This window comes from Tachypleus tridentatus, chromosome 6, assembly GCF_004210375.1.
Source record: "Tachypleus tridentatus isolate NWPU-2018 chromosome 6, ASM421037v1, whole genome shotgun sequence".
NCBI lineage: Eukaryota > Metazoa > Arthropoda > Merostomata > Xiphosura > Limulidae > Tachypleus > Tachypleus tridentatus.
In genome coordinates, this window is record NC_134830.1 from 15,566,177 (window position 1) to 15,582,542 (window position 16,366).

General features: G+C 33.7%; 1 protein-coding gene across 1 annotated transcript in view; it reads left to right on the top strand.

Moving 5' to 3' along the window:
- Positions 1-4,055: 4,055 nt before the first annotated feature.
- Positions 4,056-16,366, top strand: part of LOC143251979 (kelch-like protein 8) — a 54,161-nt gene continuing 41,850 nt past the window's right edge. Inside the window, exon 1 of the mRNA XM_076503426.1 lies at positions 4,056-4,228. The gene's annotated coding sequence lies outside the window, so the exon portion shown is untranslated. The remainder of the gene's footprint in view (positions 4,229-16,366) is intronic.

Consider the following 16,366-nt stretch of genomic DNA (forward strand, 5'->3'; position numbering starts at 1 on the left):
GACTCTATCTAACTGGATTGTAGCAAGCTGAATACATCTTATGATATTATAAAACTATGTAACTTTACAAACTTTGCAACACCCTTAGAGAAATAAAGCATCATTTTGTGAGTGTATCTGTAGACAAAACATTCCCCTGTCGCAGCTATCAACATAAATAATTCCTGCCTTTTAATTACAGTCAACACCAAATTAAGTATTTTTTCGAAAAACAGTAAAAGGAACAAATGTTTACAAGGAAGTAATTGTGATATTTAATTAGTGAAAAGTTAAGAAAAAATACAGCATACTACAGTAATTAATTTCTGGGCAGTTTATACTTGTCATGTTTTACAAGTTTGTAACTTTAAGTCTAATAACTATCTGAACTGATAAACTGGAACACTAAATATACATACAATTAATCTTAATTTTTACACTAAGAATATAGGATAGCTATTAGGACTAATCCAGTTCACCCCGTTTGGCATGTTAAAGTATATAATTTATAACATGATTCAAAGTCACAAAGTTCCTTGTACCTGAAACGTTCAGGAACAGTCGCATAATCGGTGAGAAGTTTAAGATATAAACACAAGATGACATAAAATATATGTGATTATTGTTAGGATAGAGGTAAAACATGTTTGATGAAGTCAACAAATACTTTGGAAAAATAAAAATGTTTGATTTGACGCAATGTTTCGATTTTATTGCTTAATAATTAGTTACTCCATACATGTAACGGGTCGAAACATTGTGACTGCTAGATTTTGATCAGATAAATTTAACTCAAATAATTCAGTCGGTACATTCCGCTTAAACCCGATATAAAAAGTCTTACCAATAACTAAAATCTAATTCTAAATACATATGTTACAGAAAAGTGTGTTTCGATAAATTCTTTTTGTCTAACATGAAAACCATATTCAACATTTCGAAACTTACATAATATTTAGGAATTTAATCTTAGGCCTATGATATTAACTTCACTTTGTGATTTGTTCACAGTACCTAAGAGTAGTAGTTGTTATACAAATACGAAATAATGTTAGGCTACAAAGTCTACGTGTACTAAAACATCAAAGCAGACGAACATGTAGCAATTTAGGCCTACCCCTACATATGTAAAAAATTGGTGATTTTCAATGTAACAAACTTAAAGAATTTTATGTTACATTATAGACGTTTTAAACTCTTATAAAGCCTGATAATCAAAAACATATTGGTTTTTTTTGGTATTATATTATATTTTAAAGCTTAAATTTCATAAATAAATTTACCTTACTCTGAAACTGTAGTCTACACTGTAGATCGATATACATCGGTTACTAAATTAAAACAATGTCCACTATAATCATAACTGTATTTTGATAAAAAGTTAATAAAAACAATAATAATACAATAAATATCAGCCGTGGCAATGACCTAATAACATATTGAGGAAAATCAAAGTACGTGCAAATGACAAAGTATAACTTCATAATGTAATATGTGTGAATCAGTAATATTTATTTTCTGTTGTTGTGTATTATGATTTCAAATAGCGTGAAACTGAATTAAATGATAATTTACATTTAGAAATTAATTAAATGTCACTATGTATTAAATTTATAATATTAATACACACAGTTTTCTTTCTTAATACAAATATGTTTTAATATACAAACAAAAGTTTTACAAAGTTATAAACAATATTGAATCTTCTATCTTATCTAAAATTTCCGTGATACCCTCTTGAGGGTTCACGTTGAGTTGATATTGCTATAATCCCCTTAACAGGGAGCTAGTTTGCTCTTCCCTGATCACACGCGAGTTTTCGCAGCTGAAGCTAAACAATTTGTAATATTCGGAATCTACAAACGTTCCTGGTCAAGATCGCAAATTCCCGATTAATAAGCATTAATCACAGTTATAGTTTCCGAAGATTATGGTATGCTAACTGCAGCAAACTAATAACATATACTGTATTTCTGGCGCATCGCGTTGTTACATTTTATAAGCCTGAGGCAAATTTCTAGAAATTTCAGCTTGCACAACAATACATTTACGCACGTACCCATGGTACGTTGTTAATTATGACACTCGAGAATCTTCTACAAGTTTAGTGAATAGACGGAAATTTTACAATACAGATTTAATTGTGTAAGTATTCTTATAAATCGGAATTTAATTTAAACAACGTCGATATTAAAATAAATATATAATAGTAAATGCGTCACTCTGTGTGTCACATAGATTTCGTAAACTTTAAACAAAAATCATTTGAAACATTATATTCGATCAAACAGAGCGTTATGATAGTTTTAAAAGAAAGCCTCTTTTCAAAATCTAGTTAAAACTTTACCTGGAAATGTTTATTTTCACTAATTAATACGTTAACTAGTTTAAAAGTAAAAATACTATTACTTAGTTTAAAATTTGTGTAGCTGAAAAGATTTATTATTAAATATAAACTGATCAGTTACCGAGACCGATCAAATACAAAACGAGAAGTCATTATGTTCTCGTCCATGTATAACAAATTACTTCATATTTTAGCTTACAAAACAACTACAAAGTTATAAGCATTTTAATAATGTTTCTCTTAAGGAAATCAAATTTTTCTTTATTAATTAAATATATCTTTATATATCTACAATATTAAAATAGTAAATATGAGGGATTGTAACGCGAAAAGTTACGCATTGATACTTACAGTGTATACAGCTCAAATAGCCCATTGCATAATTTTGCACTTAACAATAAGGATTGATCATTCAATATTTGAACTTGAGAATAACTCTGGCTAATTGTATGGCAATGCTTATAAGTAAACATTTTAAAACATTTGTTTATTTGTGTGTGAAAACACACAAAATATTTGCTCCACTTAAGCTCAAGAATTAAATGTAAAGTTTAAAACTTTAACACAGGGTGGTTTTTTAATGATTCCAATGTTATACACAAAGTTTGTTTGTTCGCTTGTTTTATATACTATTCGCACAAATCTAATATATCCTTAATTTTGACTTTGGTAACTGGTCAGGAGCACTCGTTCCCCAACTCGAAAACGAAACTTAAGTTGTCCAGCATTATTTTCAAATTTCATTATCGGGACATTGGTGCCTATAAGTGATCTTAGTTCAGAATTATAACGCCCCCACGGCTGAAAAGAATAACATGTTTGGTGCGACGGGAATTTGAACCTGCGACCGTAAGATTACGAGTCAAGCGTGTTAAGCCAACTGGAAATGCAAGATTGATTTTTAACTGCATAGTTAAATTTGTCATTACACACATTTGGGCATAATCCATAATTTACATCTGTCGCAAGAAATTTCTTTTCCGACCGTTTACTCATTAAAATCAACAGTAATTGTTTGTTTGAAGTTAAGCACAAAACTACACAAAAGGCTATCTGTGCTCTGCTCAACATGAGTATCAAAACCCCGTTTTTACAGTTCTAAGTCCACAGAATACCGGTGTACTACTGGGGAGGAAGGAGCACCAACACAAATAAAAACACACACAACACTCATAGTTTCTCTTTAAAAAGTAGAAATTACCGGTGAAGAATTAACCTACAACAGCTACATTTAATACTATTTTCTCTTTTATGTTTTCATTTCATACCGTTCTTTCAGTGTTTCGCAACTAAGCTATTACAGTACATATTGACATGAGTAAACCTTGTAGTTTTACTTGTAACAAAACAAAATAAAAGTTTTTAAACTAAAATATTGATATCTTTGCGTAAAGATAAGTTTTTTTTTAAAGCACACCAGTTACAATTTTTCTAGAATAAAATTCAAGAATATTAATTTAAATATTCGATAGAAATTTGCTATAATCCTCCCATCTAGCTCTTATAAGATGAAAACAGTATCATGGGACCATATTTTTATCGTTTTCAAACAGTTATAAGGAAGTACAAACTCTCTACTGCCACTGTATACATCTGTGTATATATATATATATATCGGTGTGTATGTATGTTCATAAGATCAATAGCTTAATCTTCCATGCAACTTGAAATAGATGGGATGTATCGATTCTCGTGGACTCCTTTGCGACTCCTCGTTGAAGATGCTGACTTGGCGCCACTAGCTCCCTACTCGACAGAATACTTTGTTTGTGATTAGAATTACACGGTATAATTTCTCTGATGAAAACCCTCTTACCGACCAGCGGGTATGACATGTTCATAGTTTTTGTCCCTTGCTTCATCGTTATTCTTGTGTAAAACGTTACCTTTAACATAATACAGGTAGGAACAATATTTTGATACTTAATCTTTAATTTAAATGAAAAAAAAGGTAAATGTAATAATTACGTTTCGTTCGTGTACTTACGTGTGTGAGAGTGGACATTCTAGAACTTCAGAAATGCACGTAGTCAGAATAAAATATATTTAAATATTACTAAAGTTTGTATATACCTAGAATATAAAACTATTAGAATGCTAAAATATTGCTATATTTCATAATTAAATATTTTTCTTTATGTTTTACAAGGTAGGTTTTGTCTGTTTGTTGTTAAACACAAAGCTCTACAATGGGCTATCTGTGCTGTGTCTACCACTGGTATCAAAACCATATATTTTACGTTGTAAATCTATAGATATACTGCTGATCCACTAGAGGGCTACTAGGTAGCTGAAGATAAGATATAAAGTAAGCCATATAATATACTATGAAATAATATAAAAATAAAACGTTTAACTGTTTCACTGAATGTGAAATATTGCATTTTATTGTATGAATCTAAAGCATTAGCAATCCATAAACTATATGATATTACAGTGTACGAGCAATTTAAACTGATACATTTTAACCGATAAAGGATTATAGAAATTCAAAAATAACAAGTCATTTTCTTAATTTGCATCACTATTTAAAAGTTGCAAAGAAAACAGAAAATAAGCTACCTTGTGCAAACAACTGCTTATAGTAACAGTGCGTGTGCCAGTACAGCAATTGTCTATTTATTCTTAGAAAATAATTATAAAATTGCGGATTAATTTGCTCTTTAGAACTAAGGCTCACCTATATAGTCAGTCGTTACTGTTTATAGGTCTTATATTTTTCGTCAGATGCTACTATTTCTGAGAAAGAAAATCATACCAGAATTTCAGATTCATCGAGTAGATGCGCTTTATAATTTGTTTGTTTTGCATTTCGCGCAAAGCTACTCGAGGGCTATCTGCGCTAGCCGTCCCTAATTTAGCAGTGAGGGAAGGCAGCTAATCATCACCACCCACCGCCAATGCTTGGACTACTCTTTTACCAACGAATAGTGGGATTGATCGTAACATTATAACGCTCCCACGGCTGAAAGGGCGAGCATGTTTGGTGCAACCGGGATTCGAATCCGTGACCCTCGGATTACGAGTCGAACGCCTTAACACACGCAAAGTTATACAAAAAATTATCTGTAATACCGTTCTTAATTTTAACTGATAAAGTACAATGAAGGCAGCTAGTCATTGGCACCCACAACAAACTTTCTGAATACTTTTTTTTTATTTATTAGATACAAGGTCTGTTAAAAAATACGCGGAGTGACGTGATAAAACAAAATGTACTTTATTTAGAAGTTACAGGTCTGGGACCCCTTCAAAAATACTCTCCTCCCCAACGCACACACTTATCCCAACGGTGTTTCCACTTGTTGAAACAGTCCTGGTACGCTTCTTTTGTAATGTTTTTCAGCTTCTTCGTCGCATTTGCCTTAATCTCGGGAATCGACTCAAATCTTCTTCCTTTCAAGGGTCTTTTGAGTTTGGGGAACAAGAAACAATCGCAAGGAGCAAGGTCAGGTGAGTAGGGGGGATGGGGAAGAACAGTGATCGAGTGTTTGGCCAAAAACTCACGAGTTCTGAGGGCTGAATTTTGCAGCAACGCGGTGCATCTTCAATTTTTCGGTCAAAATCTCGTAACAAGATCCAACTGATATCCCACACTCTTCAGCAAGCTCCCTGACAGTCAGACGTCGATTTGCCCGCACCAGGATGTTGATTTTGTCGACGTGTGGGTCGTCAGTTGACGTGGAAGGACGTCCAGGACGCTCATCATCTTCAATGGACTGTAGACAATCATAAAATGTTCATACCACTTGAAACATGCCGTACGCTTCATAGCAACATCACCGTAAGTCGTGTTAAGCATAGCAAAAGTTTCAGTCGCAGATTTTCCAAGTTTAACACAAAATTTCACAGCAAGTCGTTGCTCCTTCAGGTCATTCATTCTGAAATCCGTCAAACGAAAAAATTGCACTTCACTTAAAACCGCGTAGCTAATACACAAATGAAGATATCTGCAATCGGGAAATGGCGTCGTAATCAGCTGATCTGTGCGAACCTAGCGACACCAAGCAGATTCCCCTGGAACCAACTGGAGCTGCGCAATTCAACCATTCTGCGTATTTTTTGAACAGCCCTCGTATATAGTCAGAGGACGTTAAGCGATAGACCATTCACGATCTATAACAAACAAAAAAATAGCTCTGATGGAAAATCACTGACAATAACTAACTACAAAAGTTTTATTTTCCGCCCCAGTCGTTACTGTGTCTACCCATGGGGTTCTTATATAGTATTTATTAATTAAGTGCTCATTCACGTTTTTTGAAAAACTCAAATGCGTGTATCACGTGTTTAATTTTATGAAAATTACTTGGAATACTGCCTCCAGTAAGACAGCGATAAGTCTAAGAAGTTGCAACGCTAACACCCGTGTTTCGATTCCCCGCAGAGGACGCGGCAGATAATCAAATATAGTTTGCTCCAAAACTTATAAAAACAAAAACTTGCAATACTCTCTATCTCGTATAGCAAACAAAACTGTAATTACGTTGCGCAGTGGCTCTACGTCTTTTCCTCCTCGAACCGCTTCGGCGGGGCGAAAGATCCCACGAATCATAGCAGAAATGTATCAGAATTAATTGGGAAAGAAAAAGCCTTGAAGGGGGGCGTTATGCATCAGTGACTTGTATTTTGTACCACCTGGAGGACTCTTTCGAACCATCAGTGGTCCGAAAACCAGTGCCGTGTTGCATACAAATTCAGTGAACGTCTAACCAACAAATATACACCATGTGTCATGCTAAGCTTAATTATATGTTGTTCTTAAGACTATTTTTAACGAGATACTGAAAGTTGGTTATGTTGTTTGAAACTATTTAAATTAAATTTGCAGATTGTAGTATTATTAAGTAAAATCGTGCTTCCAAGCATATATAAAATAAGTGCATTTTACTGAAATAAATTTGGAGCCTCATTACATTGTTAGCATCCGTATCAACACATTTGGTCATGCTCTGTCATTGTTAGCATCCGTAGCAACACGTTCGGTCATGCTCTATCATTGTTAGCATCCGTATCAACACGTTCGGTCATGTTCTATCTGGCGACCTTGCAGCATATATTTTCCATTCCAAAAGGCTCAGTTGAATATCACTCCTTCTGAAATGCTTCTCACAAGTCATTAATGTACAAGGATGGCATTTTTCCAGTTCTCATTTCAAAAGTCTTATTGCATAGAAATCCAAGCAAATTTACCGATATGTATTCGTTTGGAATAGTTTGCGCAATCGTTTAATCCTCAATCTCCTTGAGGTAAGAGAAATTGTCATGGAAAAAACTTGCTTGAACGTGACTCGTTTCATTTTTCACCCGAAATCCTTCTTCATTGTGTTACGTGTCTACTGTTGTGTTAGTCATGCGAACTGCTTTTGTCATCGGTCTTTCATTCGCTAAATATAAACTGTTTCAAGAAGACACACTTTACTTTCCATGACTGGAGCATAAATTGTTGCAGACCTCTTTCTGGATGGTTCTGTACAGCTACTAAGTATAAGGTTATTTATGTTTCATAAAATCTAGATTACCGATCTCAATACATCTTTACGATTTGAGTGTATGGATATTTTGCATCGGAAATGGAGGTTCAATACTCTTCCCAAAAGCATTCAGTCTTTAGTGGCATCACACTACCTCGATATGGTAAACAAATTCAAAATGTATTTCTGATACATTCCGTTCCACCGTAACTTTATATCAAGATTTAGATATTCAAAACTGTTTTGATATAACGTAATCAATCCTCAATTATTGATCGTTATTCTTCAAAAAGCAACATAATTGTCTGTACCCTGTCCACCGTAGAGATCTAATACTGCATTTTAGCGCTATAAGTCAACACGCTTCACTCTGAGCGATCGAGGTGAAGGTCATTTTAGACGCGCACATTTCTGTTTATTTATTATTATTCCTGCTATTACTTGTTATCTACCACAGTTCATTCTGTTTTTTATATATAAACTGACACTAGAAAAATCATATTTGTTTCAAAATATATTTTGTCAATGAAACTCTATTAATGTATTTACCATATAATCAGATTTTAAAATAAAAAATACCCTTACTCACTTTATCACCCTTTAAGGAACTACGCTCACTTATCAATATCATAACAACCAGTGTTCACGTATTTTATACGTTTCACTTATGTGATAAAATTGTTGGATTAAAATGACGAAAAAGACTGTAAAATCATACTTGTTTCAAAATATATTTTTTCATTGAAACTCTGTTAATGTATTTGCCATATAATCAGATTTTAACATCAAACTTTTATATAGAGGGAAGCACAGTAGTTAAATTACTCAGTTTTTTGGATCCTGTATTCGTGTTACTCTTGTTTCTGTTCACCATATAAAAATCTTATCTCTACACAACTCTTCAAGAAATATTAAATAACAATTGTTAGTGTAAAGCTTTGTTTTACCAAATCATGATAAGAATCAGTCGCTTGTTACGACATTAGTAATCATTCCAATACTAGGAATACAGTCCAATAGAGTGCAATTATTTTCTGCATTCGTGCGTAAACAGAGGGTACACATTCGCTCAGACTTACTGAAAAGGCAGACGTCATTCATGCATTTAGTCTTTATTATATAAGCTACATACACGTACTTGAGACACGTAGGAGACAAGTTAAAGAACAAAAATAATATGTTTCTCTCAACATCTTATTAACCATATTTATACAAGTGCTGCACAATATTTCAAGAACATAATACCAGGAACGTATGGATCTTTTGAACTGAATTAATAGCAATACGTCTTTACTGTTTTATTCGAAATCTAGCTGATTGCTTCAAGCTGTTGCGTCCGTAAATGATTTCCAAGAAAGTATATAAATGCCAATTGGTCGAGAATCTTATGTTTGTGTGTGTGTGTGTTTTCTCATAGCAAAGCCATGTTAGGCTATCTGTTGAGTCCACCGAGGTGAATCATCTTTGTCTAGAATATTTTTTTTAATTCTTGGTAAACCGGTTATTTATTGCTGTCTTTCTGTTTAAATACCGTAGCTCATTTAAGACGAAGCGAAATATTATATTATTATTTGTACTTAAAGTAAAATTAAGTATTTATGTTCTCATTATAATAAAAAGTTCAACTTTTGTTTTATTACAGTGTTATATCTGTAGTAGTTAGTAACCTTTCCATCTCTATTTTTATTTATTTTTATGGTCATATATTATAAGATGAAATACAACGAAAAATGTAACTATTGATTGGTACCAATTGGTTATACACTTACATCTTTCTACTTTTCATCCTAAGAATATACCTTAATCTTTCCCAGCACTGATAACAATGAAACGATAAGTTTTATCAAATAATAATTCTTGTTATAAAATATTTTCAAACTGTGTACTTTTTAATTTTAAATATTTAAGTTTTTAAGAACCCATGACCCTTGATTTGAAACTTATTGACTGGGTCGGGCCACAAGTTCTCGGGCGATTCCGCAGTCTATTATGAAACATGTGTTCTTTATGTAACATGAATAACCTGTTACGTACAGCAATCACGCCATGTTTAACTAAAACCATATTTCTAATTAATAAAAATTATTTAATTTATAAGGGCTGACCTAGGTCATGACTGGCATGTGGACTGTAAAGTTGAGTTTTCTCAGTTCGAGGCCAGTTACTGCTCCTCTGGAAAGAAAAAAGTATGTTCCGCACTTTGGAACCATAAAGATGTTATAAGAGTAACTGTCAAATCCAACTATTCTGTTTGACTAAAGCAACCCGAGAAATGGCAGTGGTTGGTTTTCCTTCTAGTTTGTCATTTCAAAATGAGGAACAGGTAGCACAGATAGCCCTTGTGTAGCTTTGCGTGAAATCCAACAAACGAACAATGGATAGATAAATTAAAAGCTTAAGTGGCAAAAAGGTTTTACGAATTGCAGTGAAGTAACTTGATTGTAAGATATTGTACAGATTGGAAGATGATGAAAACAGTGATCATGCTCCATGACCAGTATAACCTTGTGGTGTATAGCTAAATCATCCAGTTTCTACCTTTTTTACTTTAGTACAGTTTGTTTGTTTGTTTTTTGGAATTTCGCGCAAAGCTACACGAGGCCTATCGATATTAGCAGTTCCTAATTTAGCAGTGTAAAACTAGAGGGAAGGCAGCTAGTCATCACCACCCACCACCAACTCTTGGGCTACTCTTTTACCAACGAATAGTGGGATTGACCGTCACATTATAACGCCCCCACGGCTGAAACGGCGAGCAGGTTTGGTGTGACGGGGATTCGAACACGCGACCGTCGGATTACGAGTCGAACGCTTTAACACACTTGGCCATGCCGGGCCCATAATTGGTAGAAACTGTCACTTTTAAAGTTATTAAAAGACACATATAGTTCAGAGACTTGTTTTGGGTTATTTATTCAAAATGGGCGTTATATTCAATAATAATTAAAATGTTGTTTTTCATGTTCTTTGATAATTAATCTTAAAATAAAATTATTGAAATTCTGCCGACAAATCAATATCACAAGGTTAAAAAACAGGCTAGCTAGATAGTTTTGGGAATAAGTAGATAACCCACAGATGTGTGTGACATGTCGGGTGCATTTGCTCTGTAGTCAGTTGAGTAAAAGGAATTACTATTATATTGCAAGGATTAACTTATTTAGTTGTATTTATTAAAACTTGAAGATTCTGGGGCAGCTACTGTTGTATAATGGCACTTTAACTTCACGATGATTTTGTTACCATAAACCCTAATCGCATTTTACTCAGTCTTTCATGGATCTGCCATGGCCTAACGGTTAGAGCGCACAACTCGCAGTCTGGAATGTTGCGGATTCGAATTCCCTTCACACCAAACACGACTGCCATTTCAGCTATGCGGGTGTCATAATGTAACGTTCAATTCCACTATTTTTTGGTTAAAGATTAGCCCAAGAGTTAACGGTGGACAGTGTTAACTAGCTGCCTTCCTTCTAGTCTTACACTGCTAAATTAGGGACAACTAGCGTATATAGTCCTCGTGTAGTTTTATGCGTAATTCAAAATCAAACCAATCTTTCGTAATAATAATATCAAAAACTGGAAATCTAAGTCATCAGGTAGTTGTTTCAGTTCCCTAACATTGGTCAATGACACGCCAGTAAGGAACAAAACAAGCAAAAATGTGGAACGACTTATTAACTTCTTTTCTTTTTTTACATTTTTGAGGTTAAGTCTTTATTTGTAGTAATATTGATACCGATACGTAAGTATGCAAAACCTTTAGTTTGACTGAGAATATAATAACTAAAACTGCGCGTGCTTTACATTCACATATTATCCTGGAGGGACAGTTTTGTTGACAAGCACTGTAGGTTTTCATCATCAGAACACCTAGCAGAAAAATGTAATTGTTTCCACCGTCATAATGGCGTCAGTTGTGTAGGTATGTAGAGCAAGATTCTATGCTGTTAAAAGAAAAAAAGTTGAATAAATTCTTCAAAAATTTCTACAGGTATTTTAAATAGTTCGCTTACGACTATCCGATTTAAAGTCAAGAAGTATTTTGACGATTTTTCAAAAGGTATACTATTTAATTTATGTACAGACTTATAGCTTCCTCTGAAAGAACGATTTGACCGAATAATTTAGTGAAGTTTAACGAAAATAAAGTTTATAACATCAAAATGTGAACTTCTGTTGAGCGATAGTTCTTGTTCAGAATTTCACACAAAGCTACTCGAGTGCTATCTGCGGTAGTAGTCCCTAATTCAGCAGAGTCAGACTAGAGGTAAGGCAACTAGTCATTACCCCCCACCGCCAACTCTTGGGCTACTCTTTTACCAACGAATAGTGAGACTGACAAGTCACATTATAATGCCCCCACGGGCATGTTTGGTGTGATGTGGATTCGAACCTGCGACACTCAGATTACGAGTCGTGTGCCTTAACCACCTGACCAGACCCGGCATGGCCAAGCGTGTTAAGGCGTGCGACTCGTAATCTGAGGGTCGCGGGTTCGCATCCCCGTCGCGCCAAACATGCTCGCCCTTTCAGCCATGGGGACGTTATAATGTGATGGTCAATCTCACTATTCGTTGGTAAAAGAGTAGCCCAAGAGTTGGCGGTGGGTGGTGATGACTAGCTGCCTTCCCTCTAGTCTTACACTGTTAAATTAGGGACGGCTAGCACAGATAGCCCTCGAGTAGCTTTGTGCGAAATTCAAAAAACAAACAAACAAACCACCTGGCCATGCCGGGCCATGCGACAGTTCTTATCTTAACTTCTACAAATATTTTCTGTAACAGTCGACTTATCACTAATGTTTTCTCTTATGCGTAACTAGGGTTAACATGTGGACCAAACAAAAGACGTAGTACTACTGCATGGAGATAATGTGTGAGATTTGGGCTTTGATTTCAGAAATCATTGATGAATTTCGTCTTAATCATGAAGTTGTAAGATAATATAACGTGACATTGTTATACCATAAATATAAATAAGGTTAGATCATTCAAGATAATTCATTGATGCGCTGCTGGTATTTTTATTTTGTAGTTAAGGTGAAGCCACAGAGATTATAATGATAATTTCCTGATTTTAAACTACTACATAAAAGAAAGGCAGATCCCTACTACCCACCATCTACTTCAAAGGATGGCTGACATTCTTATAACATACCAACAGCTTAAAGTGTGAGAAATATTTTGAGGTAACATATGGATTCAAACCACATTCCCTAGCTCCAAAATCTATAGAACCAGTCAGCACTCCTCACAATGACGAATTAATACGTAGTGTACTCTACAACCCTGTTAATCTTAAATTTATGATAAAGCTGGTCCAACAATAGCTTACAAAAAGCGAATATAGTAACAACTTTTGGCTACAATTGTAATTCTTAATCATAAATAAATTAAAATGAAATATACTTTATTTAAAATGGTTAGATGGTATCATGTTACTTAAAATAAATACATTGTATATGTATATATATATATTCAAGGCTCATTAATACAGTATGATTTAAAAAAAAGTAGCTATAGTTAAACAAAATAAATTAAGAATGTATTAAGAATACTAGTACTATGCAATCATAGAACTAAGACGTTCCCACCAGTTTTGTTATCTAAAATATTAACGACGTTTTTCCAATAGAGCTTTAAGAAGTTTGGCTTGCGTGGAAATTTCAAATTCATACGTTAAGATAGATATTGATTACTTATACGTAGAAAACTTCGATTCTTCTAATTAGCTTAATATATTTTAAGCACACAAGAAATTATAAATTCGCTAGGAAAACACGACACAAAGCAGCTTGCCATCAGTGCGCGAGTGTTTATGTAGCTGTAGGATGGCTCTTTTGTGTGAATGAGATATTTTTTGTAAATACAAGTGAAATATGTTTCTTCTATCAAAAATATATAAAATTATATTTATCTGCATCACTGATTTCATGGTGTGAAAATAAACAGTTTTCTTTAAAAGTCTGCGTATATTAATATTTTTTTTAGGTTTAATACCATCAACTAATTTTTTTATACTTTGTTCTTGAAAAAGAAGGTTGAATCCTTAAACCAAAAAAAGAAACTTAGGCCTAATATGCAATGGATTTCACATAAAGCCAGATAAATAGAATAATTAAGTTAATTGGCACTCTTAACCTTGTATCGTTTAAATTGTAATCGAGAAAACACCAAAGCAATCACCTTATAATTAGTCAGCTAAGTGTAATGAACGTTTACAGATGGAATGAATTATACATGATTATAGAGATAATACCATTAATCAGAACAACAACTGTACTAATGCAATAGAACAATTCATGCATGAATTGGTAATTAATCCTTAAATACCATATTACAGTAAACCATATCTTTCGGTCTATTTATTTTTTTCACTGCTGTATTTGTAGATTGTAGTGTTTTGGATTATTTCCATCATAGTAGTCCAAATTTTACACTAATTTGTTTGTGTACGCTGGAATAAATTCTTTTTTGAACGGGTTTGTCGTAATTTGATTTAACGAGTCTGCAGTACTGGAATTTGAAATCACTTTGTATTCTAAGAAATTCATAATATCAGATGTTTCCAGTGAGCCAATCTTGATGAACTTCGAACTTTGGCTGAGAACACTAGTAACTTGTAACTCAGTATAATGGGACCTGACAACCAGAACAGTTTCTGAAAAGGCGTTCAAGATCTCAATATAATATAAATTGCAACAGTTCTAACCTGGTGTTGGAGCATTCGCTTTAAAGTAGTGACATTGAGTGATTTATTCAACAGTAGTTTGGATGTAGAATAAAAAAAAATGATTTATGGTATGGCTGAACATATTCCATTCTGATTTTTAATAAACTGAATACATTACATTCTGTTCTACACGTTACTCACGTATTTAGACCGCCTCAAAGAGCACAAGGTTTGGTTGCTTTAGAGTAAGGGACTATCTGTGGTTTATCCACCAGTGAGTACCAAAACTCGGATGTTTAAGGTTTCAAGTCCGTAAACCTATCGTTTAACAACTGAGGAACAAACTCAAAGAACTGTTGAGTTTATTTTATTTTGATAGAAAATGATGTATCACGTCATATATTAAGAGTCAAAAACACAACACGGCGTTTTTCAGAACAATGGAAGGTAAAGTATTTGTTATAAGTTATTTTACTTCGTGCCAAACAACGATGATTTTGTGTTTTTTGCCTTTCATACAATCTACTTAATGTTTTATTGAAACAGTATGATCAGATACTTTATATTATTACAGTTTAATTAAATACATGTTCAGCGTATTAGTATCTTAAAACAGATTTCTTAACACTTTTCATTAGTTTATTTTGGCTTGTTTTGAATTTCGTACAAGGCTACACAAGGGCTATCTGCGCTAGTCGTCCCTAATTTAGCAGTGTAAAACTAGAGGGAAGGTAGCTAGTCATCAACACTCACCGCCAACTCTTTTACCAACGAATAGTGGGATTGACCATCACATTATAACGCACCCATGACTGAAAGGGCGAGCGTGTTTAGTGTGACGGGGATTCGAACCCGCGACACTCGGATTACGAGTTGAGTGCTTTAACCGCCTGGCAACTTTTCATTAGTAGACTTTTGAAATGAAATAAAAACTCTGAATGACAACTGTGACATATTGTTGGGTGTCGAAGTGTGTAATATAGTTCATTTTGAAGAGCCAAACAGACACAAGTTGTTTTATTATATAAATTCATAAATAATACACTTTTATTCATCTTATGTTTGATCGAAATTTTTCAAGTTTAAAGGAGAAAAAAAAAGCTGGCTGAGTAGTCTGAATTTTACTTATGAAAATAACTTGAAATATGGAAAAATGGTTAAAATATGGCATCACAATTGCCTTTGAAATTTCTTAATTCTAATGGTATAAAAAGCCAATTTGTAATTTTAAACAATCTAATGTCTCAGTGCCAGATAGTTATGGATAAAAAATAACACTTGAACTATTTTATATTGATCAAAGTTCTTTAGTTTTGCAAGAATGAAGCAAAAAGTAATGGAAGATTATTTATACTTATTGAATTACTTGACTCTGACTCGTGGCAGTCATGAAATGGAAATGCATAATTTGAGAGATAACGCTGTTGCCTTGATCAATGTTTAAAAGTTTTACTCCTTTGATGTATATTGCATGTAGTTGTAGTTAGTAACAAAGGAGTTTAATGTATTATTGAATGAAGCAAAGCACAACAACCCATGAAATCAGTGTTATCACCTCCTAGAAACCAAGAGTTAACGTAAAAAGCTTTTAATTAGAAAAGGATAAGTTTGCAACGTATTTAGTGTATATCCAGTTATTTGTTATTTCACGTGTTGTCATAAAACCATGTTACTGGATAAAAATTGGAAAACTGTAGTGAAAACAGACGACATTACAGGCGATTGGTGTGCATAGTTTTATTTTATGCTGTTGATTTTTACCCGCGTGCATCATGATTATATGAATAGACAGCTGTAAGAAAACATTTCTACTGATGTCATTTCTTTTAAACAGGCGTTTTGTACTGTTACAATGTTGGCCTCTTTATCAGCTGAATCTCTGAACAGTGTT